The 19958-nt window shown below is 47.6% G+C and overlaps 1 pseudogene; it reads right to left on the reverse strand.

The window, feature by feature from the left end:
* LOC147729721 (uncharacterized) overlaps positions 1–13834 on the reverse strand; it is a 29211-nt pseudogene extending 15377 nt beyond the window's left edge.
* Between the last annotated feature and the right edge of the window lie 6124 nt (positions 13835–19958).

Here is a 19958-nt window from a genome sequence, read left to right on the forward strand (position 1 = left end):
ATGAATCTTGCTGATATTGACATGCTGTTTGGCAATGTTGTACCGCAACCGGTGTGGGCTAAGATTCGTCAGGAGAATCACGCCAACGAATTAGGTGGTGATTGGGCTGCCATTGTAGCAGCGGATGGTCGTCAAATTGGTGGTGCTAAACCCGAGCAGTTGATTGCTGCTCTTCCTCAGAGAATAATCACGTTAATGAAAACTCTTATGCCAGCTATGAGGGTGAATTGGGACAAATTGTCAGCTTGTAGACAGAAGAAGGACGAGAGTGTCTCCGACTTCTTTACGAGGTTCGAGGAGGCATTCATCGACCATAGTGGCCAGGATATGAGCACTGAGGGTGGTCAACGGTTGTTTGTGGACAAATTTGTTTCAAACTTATTGCCCGATTTGAGCAATAAATTGAAAAATTCAGAAAGTGCGTGGGCCGTTTCTACCTCGGCTCAAATATTGGCTACAGCACAATATTATGAGAATAGGGAGAAAGAAGAGAACGACCGTGCTGATAAAAAGACGAAAGAGCTTAAAACTAAGGTGTTGTTACAGCAGGCGTATCCCCCACGTTCGAATCAGAATACTTTGCAACAAAATAGATCGCAGCCGCAATCGAATCGACCACAATCTCGTAATGACTCCTCTTCCCAAAGATCTTCGTTAGGGTACAACCAATGTGCCTATTGTAGACAGGAGGGTCATATCAAATTCAATTGTCCTGTTTTAAACGATCGTAATAGCGGTAATTCATCTAGAGGAGGTCGTGGTGGTTCACAGCAGACATCACGCGGTAGAGGTCGTGGTGCTCAGAATGACCGTTCAGATAACTCATCAAATTCCGACAATTGTTTTGATCAACGTGGATCGTCGCAAGGACGATCTGCGCAGTACAATGTAGACGATTATTACGTCGATCAGGGAACTGACGCCAATAATTACTAGGACAGCCATAGACAAGGAGAGGGAGTGGTATCAGTTCCGGTTGATCAGAGAGGGCCTTACGTCGCAGTTGCTACATCGGGCGTCGTTGAGCCTTTTCTGTTGGACACTGGTGCAGCGAAAAGTTCCATAAAGCATTCGAAACTCCCTGGCGCACCTTTGTCTGGCTTAACAAATGTTTCCGTTGGATTCTCTGGCACCCCCGTTAGCAATCCAGTTTCGCGCCCTTTGCCCCTTACAATTGGGCCTCGCGAGCTGCAAGCTCCGTTGATTTTGACTACTGGTTGTGGTGAAAATCTTTTGGGCCTGGATTTGCTTAAACGTTTGTATGCAACTTTGTATTGTTCTCCTGCAGGTGTAAAGCTTACGTTGGGAGAGAAGGTTGTCTCTCCTATGTACTTGTCTCTCGATAAGCTTCCACCGGAATTGAGTTCTCTTCCTGCGTCTTTGTGGGCAACAGGTCCCAATGATGTGGGCCTGCTTGATATCTCACCCTATGTTGTTCAGTTGAAATCTAATGTGCGATTGCCACGTATTCCCCAGTATCGTATTTCTCTTGATGGTGAACGAGCACTGTTAGCGATCATCTATGATCTGATCGAGAAAGACGTTATTGAAGAGACTCGGGGAAACGTGTGCAACAGCCCCGTACTGCCCATTCTTAAACGTACTGATCCTTCGAAACCACCTGTTTATCGTTTTGTTATCGATTTACGGGAGGTAAATAAAATTGTGATTCCTCAGTTCCCCGTTGTGCCTGACATCACGGCACTACTGACTCTGATTCCAGCTGCTGCATCTTGGTTTTCGGTGATTGATTTGAAGAATGGGTTCTTCAGCATTCCCATTGCAGAAGAGAGCAGAGACCTCTTCGGTTTCTCTCTTGGTGGACGCAGCTTCCGGTTCAAACGCGCTCCTCAGGGCTACTGTGAGAGTCCATCGATTTACAGTCAAGCCTTGAAGGGTCAACTGGATGCGTTTTCATTGCCGGCTGGTGCGGCCTTAATCCAATATGTTGACGACTTATTGATAGCTGCAGATACTCAGGACATTTGCAAAATTGCTACGGTATCGCTGCTGCAACATCTCTGCGAATTAAATCACAAGGTGTCACCTTCTAAACTCCAATATTGTTGTCAAGAAGTAACCTATGTAGGTCACTTATTGTCAAAGGAGGGAAGGCGGTTGACCCCAGAGAGAATTGCAGCAATTGCGCGAATGGCTGTGCCAACAACCCAAAGAGATGTGCGTGCCTTTCTAGGTATCACGTCGTATTGCAGGCAATGGATTCCAAATTTTTCATTGCTAGCGAAACCATTGGTAGCTCTCACGTGCAAGGATGTTTCAACTCCTTTACCATGGACGGAAGAATGTCAGAAAAGTTTTTCTGAATTACGTGATTCATTGTGTTCGGCTCCTGTGTTAGGTACTCCTGACTACAGTAAGCCGTTTACGTTATATGTTCACGAGAGGGAAGGTTGTGCGTTGAGTGTCTTAACGCAACCTTTTGGTGGTAAGCAACGTCCATGTGCATATTTTTCCTCGACCTTGGACCCGGTAGCTAGAGCATTGCCGAGTTGTTTGAGAGCAACAGCGGCAGCTGCGGTGTCCATCCGACAATCAGCAGGATTGGTCATGGATAATATGCTTACGGTGATGGTTCCGCATGCAGTCGATACTCTTTTAAATCGTACGAAAACTCAGCACTTGACGAGTGCGAGATTGTCTGGGTACGAGCTGACGTTGCTGGCAAGTCATATTCAGATAAAACGTTGCAATGTTCTGAATCCGGCGACTTTGTTACCAATTAGCTCAGAGTCAGACGAAATAACAGAACACGACTGTTATTTGAGGACAGAAGAGGAAACAAAAGGTCGAGTGGACCTTAAAAACACACCTTTGGAAGATCCCGATGGGACCTTGTATGTGGATGGTTCATGTTTTAAACTGCCAAATGGTGATGTGACTACTGCGTATGCTGTTGTAACGTTGAATACTGTTGTTGAGGCTGCAAGATTAAATCAGAATTCTGCCCAAGCTGCAGAACTGATTGCTCTTACCAGAGCGTGTGTGTTAGCGAAAGGGAAACGTGTGAATGTGTTTACCGACAGCCAATATGCTTTTGGTGTCGCCCATAGCTTCGGACGGCTGTGGAGAGAGAGAGGTTTTCTGACATCGCATGGTACGAAGATTCAGCATGGCCAGCTTGTGAATGATCTTTTGGATGCACTTACGTTGCCTAAGCAGGTAGCGATTGTTAAATGTAGTGCGCATCGTAAGGTGACGGATGATGTTGGTCGTGGTAATGCGTTTGCGGATGAAACTGCTAAGGAGACTGCCCGGAACCTTAGCACTCGAATGTATGTGACGAGTTCGGTTAGGTGGCCTACAGAGTCGAGTATGTGTGAGGACACTATCGAGAGTGTGAAAGCAATTCAGAATGAGGCCACTGAGACTGAAAAGACGAAGTGGAAAGAAAGTACGGGAAAGTTGGATGCAAATGGTTGTTGGATTGATTTGTCGGACCAGAAAAGATGGATGTTACCGGATGCATATGTGCTAGCTGTTGTGACAATGGCGCATGGGTTAGCACATATTAGTGTGAAAGGTATCTGTAAGTTGTTGTCTCCTGTGTGGAAGAATGATGGTATCACGAAATGTGCTGAACGATTGGTTAAGAATTGTATGGTATGTATGTTGTACAATCCTGGTAAGGGAACCCCAACTCCTCCTGGTAGTTTTGCTCCCCCTTCATGTCCCTTTGAGGTGATCCAATTAGACTTCATCCATATGGAGCGATGCAATAACCTGAAATACGTTTTAGTTGTGGTTTGCGCGTTCTCCCGATGGATCGAAGCCTACCCTCTTAAGGACAACACTGCTTTGTCAACTGCGAACATCCTACTGAAGGAATACTTTCCTCGGTATGGAATGCCTCGGATTGTATGGTCGGATAACGGAAGTGAGTTTGTGGGGAGTGTGATGAAGAGTGTGTGTAAGGGCCTTGGAATTAATCAGAAATTCCATAGCGCCAATCATCCCCAGTCAGCTGGTTTGGTTGAAGGGTATAACGGCACCCTTAAACTGAAGCTGGCGAAGATTCAGGCTACGACTGGTCTCTCGTGGCCTGACGCTTTACCCTTAGCATTACTGTCAACAAGGGCAACCGTACACTCCCGAATAGGGCTAAGTCCCTATGAAATAGTGTTCGGTCGTCCTGCAAATGTTTGGGGGGTCCCTAGACCGGGTATGTTCTGTGATCTTGAGTATCAATGTTGATTGATTATCTTCATGACTTGACTGCTAAACTGAGGTTAATTCACCAACAGGTTTACGAAGCATTGCCGACGCAGACGGAGGGTCCAGGCCACCAGCTCCAACCCGGAGACTGGGTGGTGACACGCAATTTTACGCGCAAGAAGAATCTGGAGCCAAGATTCACTGGACCCTACCAGGTCCTCCTTGCCACGAGAACTGCTGTTCGTCTCGAGGGGCGGAAAAACTGGGTGCATGCCACCCACACGAAAAAAGTCCCTATTCCGTTGCCGGCAGACTCGTGGGTGAGGAGAGGCATTGCATCAACTGAAACCGAAGGATTGCCGGCGTTTGTACCTTTCAGCGACGCACAACCTGTCGGAGAATCCTCAGTGCAGCAGAAAGACACTGTTGAACATTTGTCATCAAAAGACTCAAGACCAGAACATTCAACTGATCAACAGAACGCTGTCTCTTCAACGGATCCTTTGTTTGACGAACAGACACGTCCTGAGAAAACTCGATACTTTTTGCGATCCAGCACTAAAGACTAATAAAAGATCCTGTTTTGTCCCTTGACAACTGCATTATCCCGTTTTCACACGATCAGTTTGAACACTCGTATCATTGTAATTATTTTTGTATATATACATTGAGTTTCGTTCCTCATATTTTTGCTTCCACAGCTGAGAGACACTTTGCATACACATAATTGTGAATAAAGGCCGTAGGGCCGCGCGTGTACTTCCTTCTGGTTAGTAGGTCTTGACACTAGGTTAAAGACCGTCGGTTCCTGGGAACTCCTAGGGATTGACTACTGCTACACAGAACGAAGTGCGTCAAGAAACGTTGCGGACGGTCATAGGGAATGGCATTTTCGAAGCTGATGGACTTGGAAGAAGCTCAGGCGCAAAGGTTCAAGTTGCAACAACTTAGTCGTACCAAATGTTTTATGTTTCAAATTTTCGTATTGCTTTTGACTGTTTCTGCATTATTGGCGGGAGGGGTGTATTATATGATGTCTTGTTTCTTATCTTCTGCCATACCTACTCCTACCCCTAATCCTAAACTTACCACTGTTGCATCTCCCCATTCTTTTCACATCTTACCCGAACACGAGCAGGCTAGACGTGCAGAATTCCGCAACAATTCCTTTATTCAGCTCCTTCATCAGCATCAGTTAGTGGTTAACACTACTAATTGTTGGGTGTGTGGGTTGATGCCACATACTACGGATAAGGGAATTCCATATCTGGTGTTACCATATAGTTCCCAAGGGTCTGCTCGAGCATTTCAAACAATGTTTCGAAGCGCACTAGATTCTTACCCCAATCGAGAGCCACGTTCTCCCTACTTTGGCCCTGGCTCGTATAACAAGCCTCTGTCTATAGCGATAGAAGACTTAGATAGAGATATCTATGAGCCATCGCTCATTCCAGTGGAAGAGGTACAAGCCTATAGGGTCCTGAGTAAGGTTGAGTATAGTGTGCTCACGAGTGATAAACAGCTTAAAAGCTCGCCTCCGATATGGGTCGTACCCCACATTGGTAATTTTTGTCTCATGGGTCGTGGCCGAAGATCGAAAGCCCGACTTGGAGAGAGTGCTTGCACTGAAAATTACATGCTGCCGATGATCTCGTCCCCTGTGTTTCTGGCTGCCAAGGGTACCTACTTTGTCTGTCATGATCGTGCGTATGCATGGTTGCCCTCTGACTTCATGGGCTCATGTTTTATCGCAAACTTGTTGCCTCCGACGTTCACTGTAGATGCTGATTATCACAAGACTAGAGTTGTGAGAGGCGTAATTAGCGAAGAGGATACTGCCGGTCAAGAGGCTGGAGACTTTTTCAAGGGTTTCCTCCCGTTTTGGGGACCTATGGTTAATAGTAGGAACCTGAGACAGTTGACTCGAGTGGTAGAATCGACAGCTAATATTACTGCCAGTGCCCTTGGTAATATCACCACAGAACTTCAGGCGGATAGACTTATGACGTTACAAAACCGTATGGTTTTAGACGTGATCTTAGCAGATCGAGGTGGGGTATGTAAGGTGATCCATTCGAGCTGCTGTATTTTCATTCCTGATAACGCTCCGACTGTCTATCAAGCCATCTCAAAGTTGCATAAGATCTCTGAATCCATACACGTGGATGTAGGGGATTGGACGCTACTTGGGTGGTTTTGGGGCCTGATGTCGACTTGGGGTTGGAAGATTCTGATGATCATCGGAGTTGTTGTGGCGTTCCTGTTCACGTGTTGCCTTTGTGTGCAGTGCGGTCCTGCCTTATGTGGCCTCTGTGCTACAACGTGTATGAGACAGCCGCCTGTTACCAATGGAACTCGGTTGGACAGAGCTATGCTACAGCAACATCTAGATGGGCTGATGAATATCGAGTATGATTCTGACTAGTGCTTGCCTACATGAGGGCAAAAGGAGCGTCTGAGGTTCCGTGACAATTGTAAGTGGTGTTTTCGACTCGCACGAATATGGTCGAGTCTGGTATCTACGAACCGCAAATGACGAGTTTAGTAAGTGTGCGCAGTTTTGCTGTGTTAACTTAAACCGTTCGTTTGTTACGTGGGTTTTTCATCTATACCCACGGGTTCCATCTTAGATACGGCATCCATTTTGTCTCTTGCCCTCAAGTAGCCAGCGAACGGACGTTGTCCGCTTCGCGACCCTGGGACTCCCAAGATATTTGCGGAAGACACATGTCCTTTGTAAGTGTCTTTATGATGAGGGGGATGATACTGTAAGGCAGATGGCCCGCTCGAGGCTCATCTCGCCGTGCCGGTTTATTGTCTCAGCCGTGCATCTCATTAGGCACGTCTCTTTGATGCCTGTAGCTCGTGTTGCCCGATACCTCCCCTTTTACACCCTTTTCCAATCTCCCCACTGTTTCCATCTTCCTCCACACCTGTTCTTGTTCCTTTTTCGATCTGTTTTATTGCTGATTGGAATGTACTAATGGTGGGAAGATGGGTTTTTACAGTTGGGAACCGCCAAATGTTTCCGCACTTGTGTTCCGGACTTTATGAGTATCAAAGTGACCAAAGCGACCCCTCTAGGGGATAATTGTGGGAACCGGGTTGTAAACCTTTGTCTGCTATGCAAACCTATGGGAGAATCGTGTATAAAAGGAGCGACCCACAGAACCAATTTGAAGCAGTCTCCCCGAACTACACTCGTTGTACTTCCGTGATTTCTGTGTTTCCCTGCAGCAAATAAACCTTGAATCTTTGACGCCGAAGGAAGTGTCCCGTGTCTCTGTCATTCGTACGCCGGAGCAGGTTACCCACGAAGGTTTCAGGTGTTGTCCCCTGACACCGCTGGGTCTTAAAGAACCCAGTCCTTCAGAAGTGAAGGGGCTGTTGCAGTGATTAGGCATGTACAGGAGCGGTAACCGGGCAGGAGCAGTGAACAGACAGGAGCAGTGAATGGATAGGGGCAGTGAATGGATAGGGACAGTGAATGGATAGGGGCATTGAACGGATAGGGGCAGCGAACGGATAGGATCAGTGAATGGATAGGGGCATTGAACGGATAGGGGCAGCGAACGGATAGGGGCAGTGAATGGATAGGGGCAGTGAATGGATAGGGGCAGTGAACGGATAGGGGCAGTGAATGGAAAGGGGCAGTGAATGTATAGGGCAATGAATGGATAGGGGCAGTGAACGGATAGGGGCAGTGAACGGATAGGGGCAGTGAATGGATAGGGGCAGTGAATGGAAAGGGGCAGTGAATGTATAGGGCAATGAATGGATAGGGGCAGTGAATGGATAGGGGCAGTGAACGGATAGGGGCAGTGATCGGATAGGGGCAGTGAATGGATGGGGCAGTGAATGGATAGGGGCAGTGAATGTTATGTTATGTTATGTTATGTTATTTGTTCATTTTATAGCGCACAGCTACTCAAAAAGAGTGTCCCGGCGCTTTTATTGGAGAAGGCAAAAAAGCTGCAACATAATAACATAACACCAAATGAGAGACTAAAAGAGCAGTGAGCCAGGAATTCAAGAGAGAAACGGCTACTGAGTAAAAAGCCACGTTGAATGGATAGGGGCAGTGAATGGATAGGGGCAGTGAATGGATAGGGCAGTGAATGGATAGGGGCAGTGAATGGATAGGGGCAGTGAATGGATAGGGGCAGTGAATGGATAGGGGCAGCAGTGAATGGATAGGGGCAGTGAATGGATAGGGGCAGTGAATGGATAGGGCAGTGAATGGATAGGGCAGTGAATGGATAGGGGCAGTGAACTATAGGGCAGTGAATGTATAGGGCAGTGAATGGATAGGGGCAGTGAACGGATAATGGCAGTGAACGGATAGGGGCAGTGAACGGATAGGGGCAGTGAACGGATAGGAGCAGTGAACGGATAGGGGCAGTGAATGGATAGTGGCAGTGAATGGATAGTGGCAGTGAATGGATAGGGGCAGTGAATGGATAGGGGCAGCAGTGAATGGATAGGGGCAGTGAATGGATAGGGGCAGTGAATGGATAGGGCTGTGAATGGATAGGGGCAGTGAACGGATAGGGCAGTGAACGGATAGGGCAGTGAACGGATAGGGGCAGTGAACGGATAGGGGCAGTGAATGGATAGAGGCAATGAAAGGATAGGGGCAGTGAATGGATAAGGGCAGTGAATGGATAGGGGCAGTGAATGGATAGGGGCAGTGAATGGATAGGGGCAGTGAATTGATAGGGCAGTGAATGGATAGGGGCAGTGAATGGATAGGGGCAGGGAATGGATAGGGGCAGGAGAAGTGATGAGACAGGAGACGTGATGGGGCAGGAGTGGTGATGGGGCAGGAGTGCTGACTTGACAGGAGCGGTGACCGGGCAGGGGAAATGACAGGGATGGAGCGGTGATGGGGTAGAAGTGACTTGTACTTATGTTCCTTGCCTATTTATTTATTTATATACTATAGCATGACATTCACTGATGTGTCTGCAAAGCATACCTGTTGTCCCGAATTTGTGTGCTGAATTTTGACCACTTGTCCTGAATTTTTGCACTCACCATCCTGAATTTGCGCCCATGCCATTGTTCCTGCTTATATTTCGCACGCTTTACTTAAACCTGTATTCCCTATGAGTATTTGCTTTTTCCTTAATTAAACCTCAAATAAACATGTTTATCCATTGTTTGAATTAAATAACGTTATAAGCTGTAACTGGTCAGTAAAAAAGGCTAAACGTACTAAAAATCGGTATGTTTTGCAATTTCTAACAACACCCCTGAATCCGCCCACTGATCCAATCTTCGGTTATTCCCGCCCCCTGATTCTCCACCCACAGTTTCCCTACTTTTTATTCCCCACTTCGACCACTGGGTACACGAGCGTGCAGTGAAATATATATTGTTTCATTTCAATGGTGAATTTGTCACATGCATAATTATTGATAGAAACTTCCAGCAAGCGTCACTATTAACAAAAGGCAATACTGTTCTACAAAAACAGCTATTCATGTGATTATAAAAGTCAGCACCTGGAGTCTGATACAGCTTTACACTAGCTTGGTGTCCTTGTCTTGTCTGCTTCTGAAGCATGAGGTCTACTCCTACATGTCTGGGGTTCTATGAAGCCTAAGATCCTGGCTGCCTTGCACGTCTATTTTACTCTTATCAACATATTTTATTAAACTTGTTCACTACAAAGCAGGCCTGTGGCCTTCAAGGCAAGGCTGCTGCCTAAATATATTTCTCTAGTCTACGAAAACATGCATTGGCTTTCCTCCCTTCTAATGTTAACCCTATTGGCGCTGCTTTTCATTCTGCTATTATAGCAAGGCTAGGCCTGTATTGATCTTTTACTACATACATTTGTACATGTTTTGCAGCGGAGGTTTGCATTGAAACATACGTACCTTAGTACCTATGGCAGTGCTGATGGGTTCCCAGTCTGCCAATGCAGGCCGGTAAGTGCATCCCGGCCACCCCAGTGTTCTAATACCAGGGTAAGGCCTGCCGGGGAATGCCTGTGTTCAGGTTCTGGCACCTCCGGTGCTAGTGGCGAGGTGCCCGGTCTGCTGTAGCAGACCGGCTGTGCACAATCGCACCGATCAGTAGACAACCCGGGCCGCTCTGGCCCAACCTAGTGGTGGGTGCACCCTTGCTCCTACGGGAGACAGGACCTGGGTAAACCTGTGGGCCGACCGGTCAGTGCAGACCGGTTAGTGCACGCTAGGATCTATACTGAATAAACTCAGATGCAGCCTGTAGTGCAGGGCGCTGTGTGTGCACCTGCACCTATAGTGCCCATGATCAAGTGTGCCGCCGCCATCAGTGTGTGAGCACTGACTCCCGTCTCAGTTAAACCCATGCCAAGTCTGTTGTTACAGACTGGGGTGAGCGCACTTGCACCGCAGGTGCTGGAGACTATGTATAGGTCCTGCCATGGCAGGTGAGTGTGAGCAATAGCACACGTGCGCCCAGCAGTGAGGACTCCCTTAGTGTATTTTCACTACCGATGAGACTGGCTCTACCCATTAGTTGAGATTGGGAATGATTAACATTACTTCAGGCTGCTGTAGTGGACTGCAGTGGAACAGCCTCATGATGTTTCATATCAGTGGATTCGCTGTGCCAAACTCTTTCCAGTGGTAAATGGGATGCTGGCATAACTCGAAAAGATATGCCACAAATGGAATATGGGCATTTCTATCCACTCAGAGTCTTGTGTGCCATGGTGCGGATTCAGGGTTCGGGGGAGCACATCTGTGCATTTCCCAACAACTGCCCTAAACCACGGACATATAATGGTAACAACCTCTTCCATTTTAGGGTCGGATGGAAAAGAAAGAGAGAGTAAAGTTTTTGAAACTTGGCCCCTCGGGCTGTATCATGGCCCCACTAAAGATTAAGAGCTACATTCCACGACCCCGTGGCAGACAGCCCTTCCATTTACGGGAGACATATGGGGTTCAAAGGAAAAGTCCTACATCGGCCCCTGACTTCAAAGGCACACAATAGTATAACTGTGGATGCCATTCTTCAGCAGAGAGTGAGATATGCTTGCGGGAACATTGTACCGAAGAACCGGACTGTGTGCAGCACATTGTCAGGGGACTCTGTTGTGCACATGGAGGATTACTGCCTGTGAGGGGGACAAAGGGTCCTCTTGGAATAGTGGCTGGCCTGGGCCAAGACCTGCTTAATTGTGGCACCCTGAAGTGTGTTCTCCAAGGTTCCGTCTGAAGGCCCCCTGGTCTCTCAGGAACTAACACCATCTACCATACATTTATAGATCCGCTACCTAATTTGATCGAGTAGCGTGGTATGAGCGTTGGACAGAATTTTACCTGGATACCACATTGTGTAGTGTGGTGCCCAGAGATCTTTCAAGCATCCAAGGCATTTGTTCTAGAACGCAGGAATCCTGACACGCATAAGCATCTAGTTGGTGATGAGTGGATTCACCAATTGTGGGATCCAAATTGACCTGCTTTGTTGATTGTGTTACATTTCTCTTGTGTGACATGCCAATTGCATGCTCATTGTGGAGAACCGTACTGTGTGGTGCACATTTTTTCAGGGGACTCTGTTGTGCATATGGAGGACTACTGCCCGCGAAGGAGACAAAGGCTTCTCTCGGAATAGTGACTGGCCTGGGCGAGCCCTGCTGAAGTGTGGCACCCGAAGTGTGCTGTCCAAGGGTCTATCTGCGGGCCTCCTGTTCTCTCTGGGATCTCAGGGACATCAAAGATCTCCCACAAGGGACTTACACCATCACCATTGCGTGCGGTGTCTGACTCACAGGGTGCGACCCTCGAATGTGGGGGTGTACCGATAGTAGTGCTGTATTCTACCTCGTGTAGCTCTTCTGAATTTACGCCTGAGTGTGTGACTGGACAGGTCTGATGCAACCTGATCATCATGCACGGGACATGGTGCCTCCTGTCCTGGGACGTCCGGAATTGCAACTCTTCATTGTGTGTTACCGAAATTGCCTGGTGTGACCAATTTCAATGTTCACCAGTCATAGTGCCTCATTTCCAGGTAGGTTTGGAATTTGTAACTCATAGTGATTGAGATCTGAAGGGTCTGGTGCAACTCATACTAACGAGCACCAGACACTGTGCCGGGATTACCTGGGCACGACCGTCATCATCATGTACCTGACAGGGTGCCTTATCCTATCGAGAGGCTCTCCTGTGTTACTCCCCATTTATTGGTTGTTCCCTTTTTGACCCTCATCGCGGCAGACCAACAAGCTTTTCCTCACCTGGCCCCTCCCAACAACATCTTGGTGCAAGGTAGTAGTGAGAGAGAGAGTGACTGGGTCTTAGGAACGTTTCTGATACAGTACAGAAGCGAGTAAAGAGACTTTGTGACTCCATTGTATTTTGAGACCTGTGGTTGAACTTCCTGAATGGCTTCTTAACTCCCCTTGTTTAGTCTACCTCTTATTTATACTTGCTACATATTGCCACTGGTTTCCTGAAAACTCAGACTAAGTGACTTTGGCTGCATGCGGCCTCATGTCTGGGAGGCGGGGTTGGTAATTTTCCATCCAGGGGTATAAGACAATTTTGGGTGACCTGAAAGGTGGAGGGAGATTGGGGCTACAGAGTTTGCAGAGTGTGTTAAGCGTTGACCTGATGGGCATGGCATTAGGGTGCTGGGTGCATGGGTGTGCAAGAGCATTCCATATGGACTGGGCTGGTTACCAGTTGCAACATGGAGCTGTGCAGAGTGAGAGTGTGCAAGTGGGAGTGATAGTGTGTGGACAGCCTATGACTCACAACACTGGCCGGCGGTGCCACGTTATACGTTGATTTGGTGCCTGTGGTCAAGGAATCGTGGTCAGGACCTCCCACCCTTCCTCTTATTCCAGACAGGTACAGGCTTTCGGTTCTTTTCCTTCTCTTTCCTTTATTGGGGGAGGGGAAAAGTGTGTTTATGGTACATACGTATTTCAAAATAAAGTCTTTATGGGTACAAGCAGAGGATAAGTTGACTATAAGTCCGACTATCTCATTGTTTCTTCCCACGTCTGTGTTTCCAGTCTTCTTCCCACGTAGATTCCAGGAGACCCAAAACCCAAAAGGAAATAAAAGAGAGGGCTCAGGCTACTGCCATATTATTCAGACAAAAGGGGAGGGTAATAGTGCTCCATCACCAGTGTTCTAACATGTGGGTGACTAGTGCAGGGATATCTGTGCTCACTCTCTAGTAGCCTTCAGCTGTGCCCACAAACCCTTAAAGAAAACGAACATGCGGTAGGTGCTTGCCTGACTCCACGACCCTCCTGGGCCGTGGCGAGGGTAGACCCAGCCTTCTCATCTCCTTGGGAAGCCCCGGTCTCTGGTGCAGTGCTCCTCGAGTGGTTTCTGTCTTTGTCGTCTCCTTCCATTTCTGTTTGGACAGCGTTGTCCCGTATCTCCTCCCGACCTCCGTTCTGTACGCTGTTCTCCTTCTCCTGAGCGCTGACAGCTTCTCTCCTCTCCTCCTGACTTCTAGTCCTCGCGTCTTCCTTTGGTACGTGGTTTTGTTCGTTCTCCTCAATCTCCGGCCCCGCTCTCCACCATTTCGAACGCGATGTTCCCCTGCCATCTTCCTCTTCATTGGGCACGTATTCCTGATGCACTGCATCCTCTAGACCGACTCCCTTACTTCCGGGATGGTGGAGGATAGTGGCCATATTGGAAATGTCGCCGGCGCGCAATGTCACGCTATCTGCCTCATCACACTGCCTTCCCCCCAGGAATGGACGAGTGGGCCATTTGGAAACAGGAAAACAGGAGAGATGGTCCACGTTCGTTTGTAGCTTCCCAGGGACATGCATGGGATTGAAGGCAAAAGGCTGTAATGCAAGAAACTAATGCAATATTTTAGGGTTAGAGTCCTTGTGCAGGGAGATCCTGGTGAGAGGAGCATGGTCGATAAGCAAGAGGAACGCTCAACCCAGAAGGTAATACTGGAGGGCTTCCATAGCCCACTTGAGGGCTAGGCAATTCCTTTTCGCTTGTGGCATACCTCGTTTCCCTGGGGAATAGTTTTCTGCTGAGGAACAGAACTGGGCGTAGATCCCCAGAGTCATCAGGCTGGGATTGTTAGGCACTGAGGCCTGTTCCAGAGGCTTCGGTCTGGAGGACAAAGGTTTTCTTAAAATCGAGACAGGTAAGGTCCGGGGCGGTACACAAGGCTTTTTTAACTGCTAGAAGCTCTCTTCCTGAGGAGCAGATCAGTTTAAGTGTTTCCCTATGTGTTTTTTTGTGAGTAGATCTGTGAGGGGGCTTGCGATGTCAGAGAAGTGAGGGATGAAACTTCTATAGTAACCTACCAACCCCAAGAAAGAACGGACATCTTTTCTGCATGTAGGTCGGGGTATTTTGGAGATATCCTCTAGTTTATTGATTTGCGGTCTCATACTTCCTACCTGGATATCATATCCTAAGTGCTCAATATGATTAGGTCCAAAGGTTGTCTTTTCTGAGTTGATTGTGAGGCCTGCTTGTTCTAGGGTGTTTAGCACTTCTCCTAGGTGGACTATATGTGTGTCCCAGTCAGGACTGTACACGACTAGGTCGTCCAGATACGCAACAGCATAGTTTTGGTGATTGGTCAATAGGACATCCATCAGCATTTGAAGCGTGGCGGGAGCCCCATGGAGACCAAAGAGCAAGACTTTAAATTGATACCTGCCCAACGTAGTGGAAAAGTCCGTTTTTTTCTTGGCTAACTGTGCCAGTGGAATTTTCCAATATCCTTTTGTTAGGTCTATGGTGGACATGACTCTGGCCTCTCAAAGGCGTTCGATGAGTTCGTCCACCCTTGGCATGGGATAAGCATCAAATTTTGACATGAAATTCACCTGACGGAAGTCTATACAAAACCTTGTGCTGCCATCTGGTTTTGGTACAAGGAAAACCGGGGACGACCAAGCACTATGAGATGGTTCAATTATATCGGCCTCTAACATGGATTTTACCTCTTGGTTTACCGCCTGTCTTCTTGCTGCTGGGATACGGTACGGCTTTAGCTTAATAGGATTAGCAGTAATCGTAATGATGTCATGCTCAACCAGAATAGTCCATCCCGGTGTACCTGACAAGACAGAGGCATATGTCCCATAGAGGAACAGCATTTGTTGCCTTTGTTCTTCCGTCACTTGTGGGCCTAACTGGACATTTGCTTTCTCTTTATGGGTTTGAGGAGTTAGGTATATTTCTTAAGTTTTAGCTACAGTGGCGTGATGTATGGGGAGGCCCAAGTCTGGCGTCACAGGTACAGGTCCATCCCAGGCTTTGAGGAGGTTGACGTGGTATATCTGTCCTCTGTGTTGTCTGTGGGGGACATCTATATGATAGGTTACCGGCGTTACTATATATAAAATATTATAGGGTCCTTGCCAGGGTGCTAGCAGCTTTTTCTCCGAGGTGGGTAGACGTTTGAGTACCTGGTCCCCTATAGCAAATTCCCTCAGCTTGGTGTGTCATTCATATAGCTGTTTTTGCCTACCTTGTGCGTTCTCCATATTAGTATGTACCTCCTCCCAAAGGGTGGATAAAGTGTCCTTCAGGGAAGCGCTATACTGCAACAGGGGCTTACCCTCATCCTCTTTCTCGGTCCACTACTCTACCGCCATATATAGGAGGGTACAGGATTTCCTCCCGAACAGTAATTTGAAAGGTGAAAAGCCCATGGATTTTTGATAGCAAACAGTACGAGGGGAAGTTGTTGGTCCCAATCTCTCCCTGCTTTATCTATGATTTTTCTTAAAATGGTCTTGATTGTTCGGTAATACCTTTTGACTAACCCATCCGTCTGGGGATGGTATAATGAGGTACGTATTTGCTTAACCCCCAGGAGGTCACACACTTGTTTCATCAACCTGGACATAAAAGGCATACCCTGATCTGTTAACAGTTCATGTGGAAAACCTACATGGGAAAAGAAAGTGATCAAATCCTACACAGGAAAAGAAAGTGATCAATGCGTGGGCCACAACTGTGGTGGTTGTAGAGGTTAGGGGAATCGCCTCTGGATACCTCGTAGCATAGTCCATGAGAATAAGTATGAACTGGTGTCCTTGAGCAGAGGGGATAAGTGGTCCAACTATATCCATTCCTTCTCTTTTGAAGGGAATGTCTATGATTGGCAAGGGTTGTAGGGGCGCCCTTGGTAGGGATGGGGTATTCACCAACTGACACCGTGGACAGGAGGCACAATAACGGGCCACTTCTTGATGGGAAACAACACTTACAACGCAACTTTTACAACGCACTACCTTTACAACGAAACTTTTACACCGCAACATCCATTACAACGCATGCCATTACAACGCAACCATTACAACGCATGTCACTACAACGCATACCACTACAACGCATGTCATTACAACGCAGTTATTACAACGCATACCATTACAACGCATACCTACACTATCCAACACTTACCCTACTGTTGCACCCCCTGGAGTTAGAATAGTAATTTTTACCCCTACACTATCCAATACTTACCCTACTGTTGCACCCCCCTGGAGTTAGAATAGTAATTTTTACCCCTATACTATCCAATACTTACCATGTATGCAATGTAATGGTATGCGTTGTAATGGTATGCGTTGTAAATGTAGTACGCGTTGTAGTGGAATGCGTTGTAAAGGTAGTTTCAAAGAATTCGTTGTAATGCCATGCGTTGTAATGGAATGCGTTGTAATGGATGTTGCGGTGTAATAAATGCGTTGTAAAGGTATGCGTTGTAAAAGTATGCGTTGTAACGACATACATCCCTTCTTGATATATGCCCGGCCAATAGAACTTGTTTAGTAGGTATTTCAGTGTATGCTCTTTGCCATTATGCCCACCCGCGGTTTGACTGTGAGCCAGACAAAGAACCTGCTCCCAAAAGGTTCTGGAACCAACAACTGTTCTTTCCTATTATCCCCTTCCTAAGTTATCCTGTACAGTAGTTCCTTTTGTACAGAAAAGAAGGGGTCCACCTTCTCCGGTTGGTCTTCTTGTACTTGTTCCCAGGCATTTTGATTCATGGTATCGTCTCTTTGGGCTGCTCGGAAACTCCGACCTGGTGTTTGGGGTATATCTGAGGAGGCAAGGACATGAGCAGATAAGGCAGACTCAGTTTGATGATACATAGCCCGTTCCTTCATTTTCTCTCTCAGTGTTTTTAATGGTTTGGGCACTGTCTCCTCTATGACTTTGCTATATAAAGGGTCACTGTCAAGCCAAGCTACTGCGAGGGAAGGTGGATTGTGTGACTGTAAATACTTATGGAACCTGGGAAGGTCTATCCCTAACAATACAGATTCGGGAAGGGACGGCACCACAACAACTCTCCTCAACTGTGACTCCCCATCAATATGGAACAATACTTCTGCTAGGGTCTAGCTTCCTCTCACCATGGACACATGTTACCTATATGCATTCTCTCTCTACTATCTGAGACTCATGTATCAGGGCTCTATCGATGACTGTGTGATGACATCCAGTGTCTAAGAATGCAACAACTGTTTTCCCATTCACATATATCCTTTTCCTATACCTTTCTGGTGGTTCTCCTGTGAGTAATACCCTCCCACACGAATACCTAACCTCCATGGGTTCCTGCGGGGGAAGGCGTGTGGGACAGTGGCGAGCTATATGGCCCCATTCGGTACATTGGAAACATTGTGACCCTTGTGTGGGGTGGACAGAGGGAACCGGACTAGGTTGATATCGTGGATGAGCTGGGCCTTTATTGTCAAGGAGGTTTGATGGTGGTTTGTTCAGGGGTTTTGGGGTACCTATCGGGCCCTATGTGTAGGGGCTTTGAATTCGGGGGATCAGTGGTAGACACAGGCCAGGTCAACCGCTATTGTGACCGTAAGGTTGGGGTGCTATTTAATCCATGCCCTCGTGTTAAAGGGCAACGCCTCTAGGTACTGTTCCAAGTACACTTTTTCGGTAAGGTCGTTGACGGATGATGTGGAGGGTTGTAACCAAAGATTTCCCAGGTCTCGTCTTCGGTAATAGAGCGCTCTTAGATTATCTACTACAGTCCATTTTCCTTTTCGGATGCGAGTACAATACTACTCTTAGTCACAGCCCAGACGTTCCTTCTTTATGTCTGCATAACTAGTGACTCATTCGGGGTTGGCCGCTTGGTATGCAGCTTGCAACTCCCCTGACAGCTAAGGAGTTATATATTGTCCCCACTTTTCCGGCGGCCAAGTGGCGGTGGAGGCGACTCTTTCAAAGTTCACAAAGAAATAGTCTGGGTCGTCCCCCTGTTAGAACTTCTGAAGGACAGACCCCGGTATGTTAGGGTGAACTTGGGCGCTTGATATAGCATATGTGAGGCGTAAAAACGCGGTATCTTGGACTTGCTGATTTGCGGTCAAGAGTGCAGCATGATCCTTTAGGGCGGTCTGTTGGGCTTCCCTTTCTTTCTGGGCCTGTTTGGTCTGCTGCTCAAAGACAAGCTGCAGATGTCGCCGACCTTCGGCTATTTGGGTGATTATTGCCTCCATGGTAACGGGTTGTGTCATTGTCCTGACAGCAATCCCACTTCTGACACCACTGTGGTCTAGGGATCCTGGTCAGGATCTCCCACCCTTCCTTTTATTCAAGACAGGTACAGGCTTTCGGTTCTTTTCCTTATCTTTCCTTTATTGGGTGACGGGAAAAGTAGGTTTATGGCACAAACGTTTTTCAAAATAAAGTATTTCTGGGTACGAGCAGAGGATAAGTTGACTATAAGTCAGACTATCTCATTGTTTCTTCCCACGTCTGTGTTTCCTGTCTTCTTCCCATGTAGACTCCAGGAGACCGGTAACCCAAAAGGAAATAAAAGAAAGGGCTCAGGCTACTGCTGTATAATTCAGACATTTAGCTCCATCACCAATATTCTAACATGTGGATGACTAGTGCAGGGATATCTGTGCTCACTCTCTGGTGGCACTCACCCATGCCCACAAACCCTTTACAGAAAACGAACATGCAGTAGGTACTTGCCTGACTCCATGACCCTCCTGGGCCGTGGCGAGGAAAGACCCAGCCTCCTCGTCTCCTTGGGAAGCCCCGGTCTCTGGCGCAGTACTCCTCGAGTGGTTTCCTTCTTTGACTTCTCCTTCCACTTCTTTGATGATAGCATCGTTCCGCGTCTCCTCCCGATCTCCGGTCTGTACGCCGTTCTTCTTCTCCTCGGCACTGACGGCTTCTCTCCTCTCCTGACTTCTAGTCCTCGCGTCTTCCTCTGGTCCGTGGTTCTGGCCGTTCTCCTCCGTCTCCGGCCCAGCTCTCCACCATTTCGAACGCGGTGTTCCCCTGCCGTCTTCCTCTTCATTGAGCACGTATTACTGAAGCACCGCATCCTCTACACCGACTCCCGTACTTCCAGGATGGTCGAGGATGGTGGCCATATTGGAAATGTCGCTGCCTCCTGGTGTCACGCTATCGGCCTCATCACAGTGCCAAAAGCACAACACATCTGACACAAGGGTGAGCACAGGTTGTACCACGTGTATAATCACCTACCCTTGACAGAAGCAGTAAGTTCTGATTTGCTGGGGGCATCTTTTTAACCAATCAGAAACAGTCAGTTCCAACACCGCCTGCTTGTCAGTCATTCATAAATTTGGCTGGTGGTCCCTCCGTCATTGGGACAGAGTACTTTTCGCCGGCCCCATGACGGAACGGTGGGCTGTTTGCCAAAATATAAATCAAGCCCATAGTGTTTTAAGTCCCAATCCACCACAGGAGAAGACTTTCAAATCCCCCAGGCTCTCAGGGCAGACACTTAGAAATTCACAGTGAGCCAGGCAG

The sequence above is a fragment of the Lissotriton vulgaris genome, chromosome 2_1 (assembly GCF_964263255.1).
Source record: "Lissotriton vulgaris chromosome 2_1, aLisVul1.2, whole genome shotgun sequence".
NCBI classification, from domain to species: domain Eukaryota; kingdom Metazoa; phylum Chordata; class Amphibia; order Caudata; family Salamandridae; genus Lissotriton; species Lissotriton vulgaris.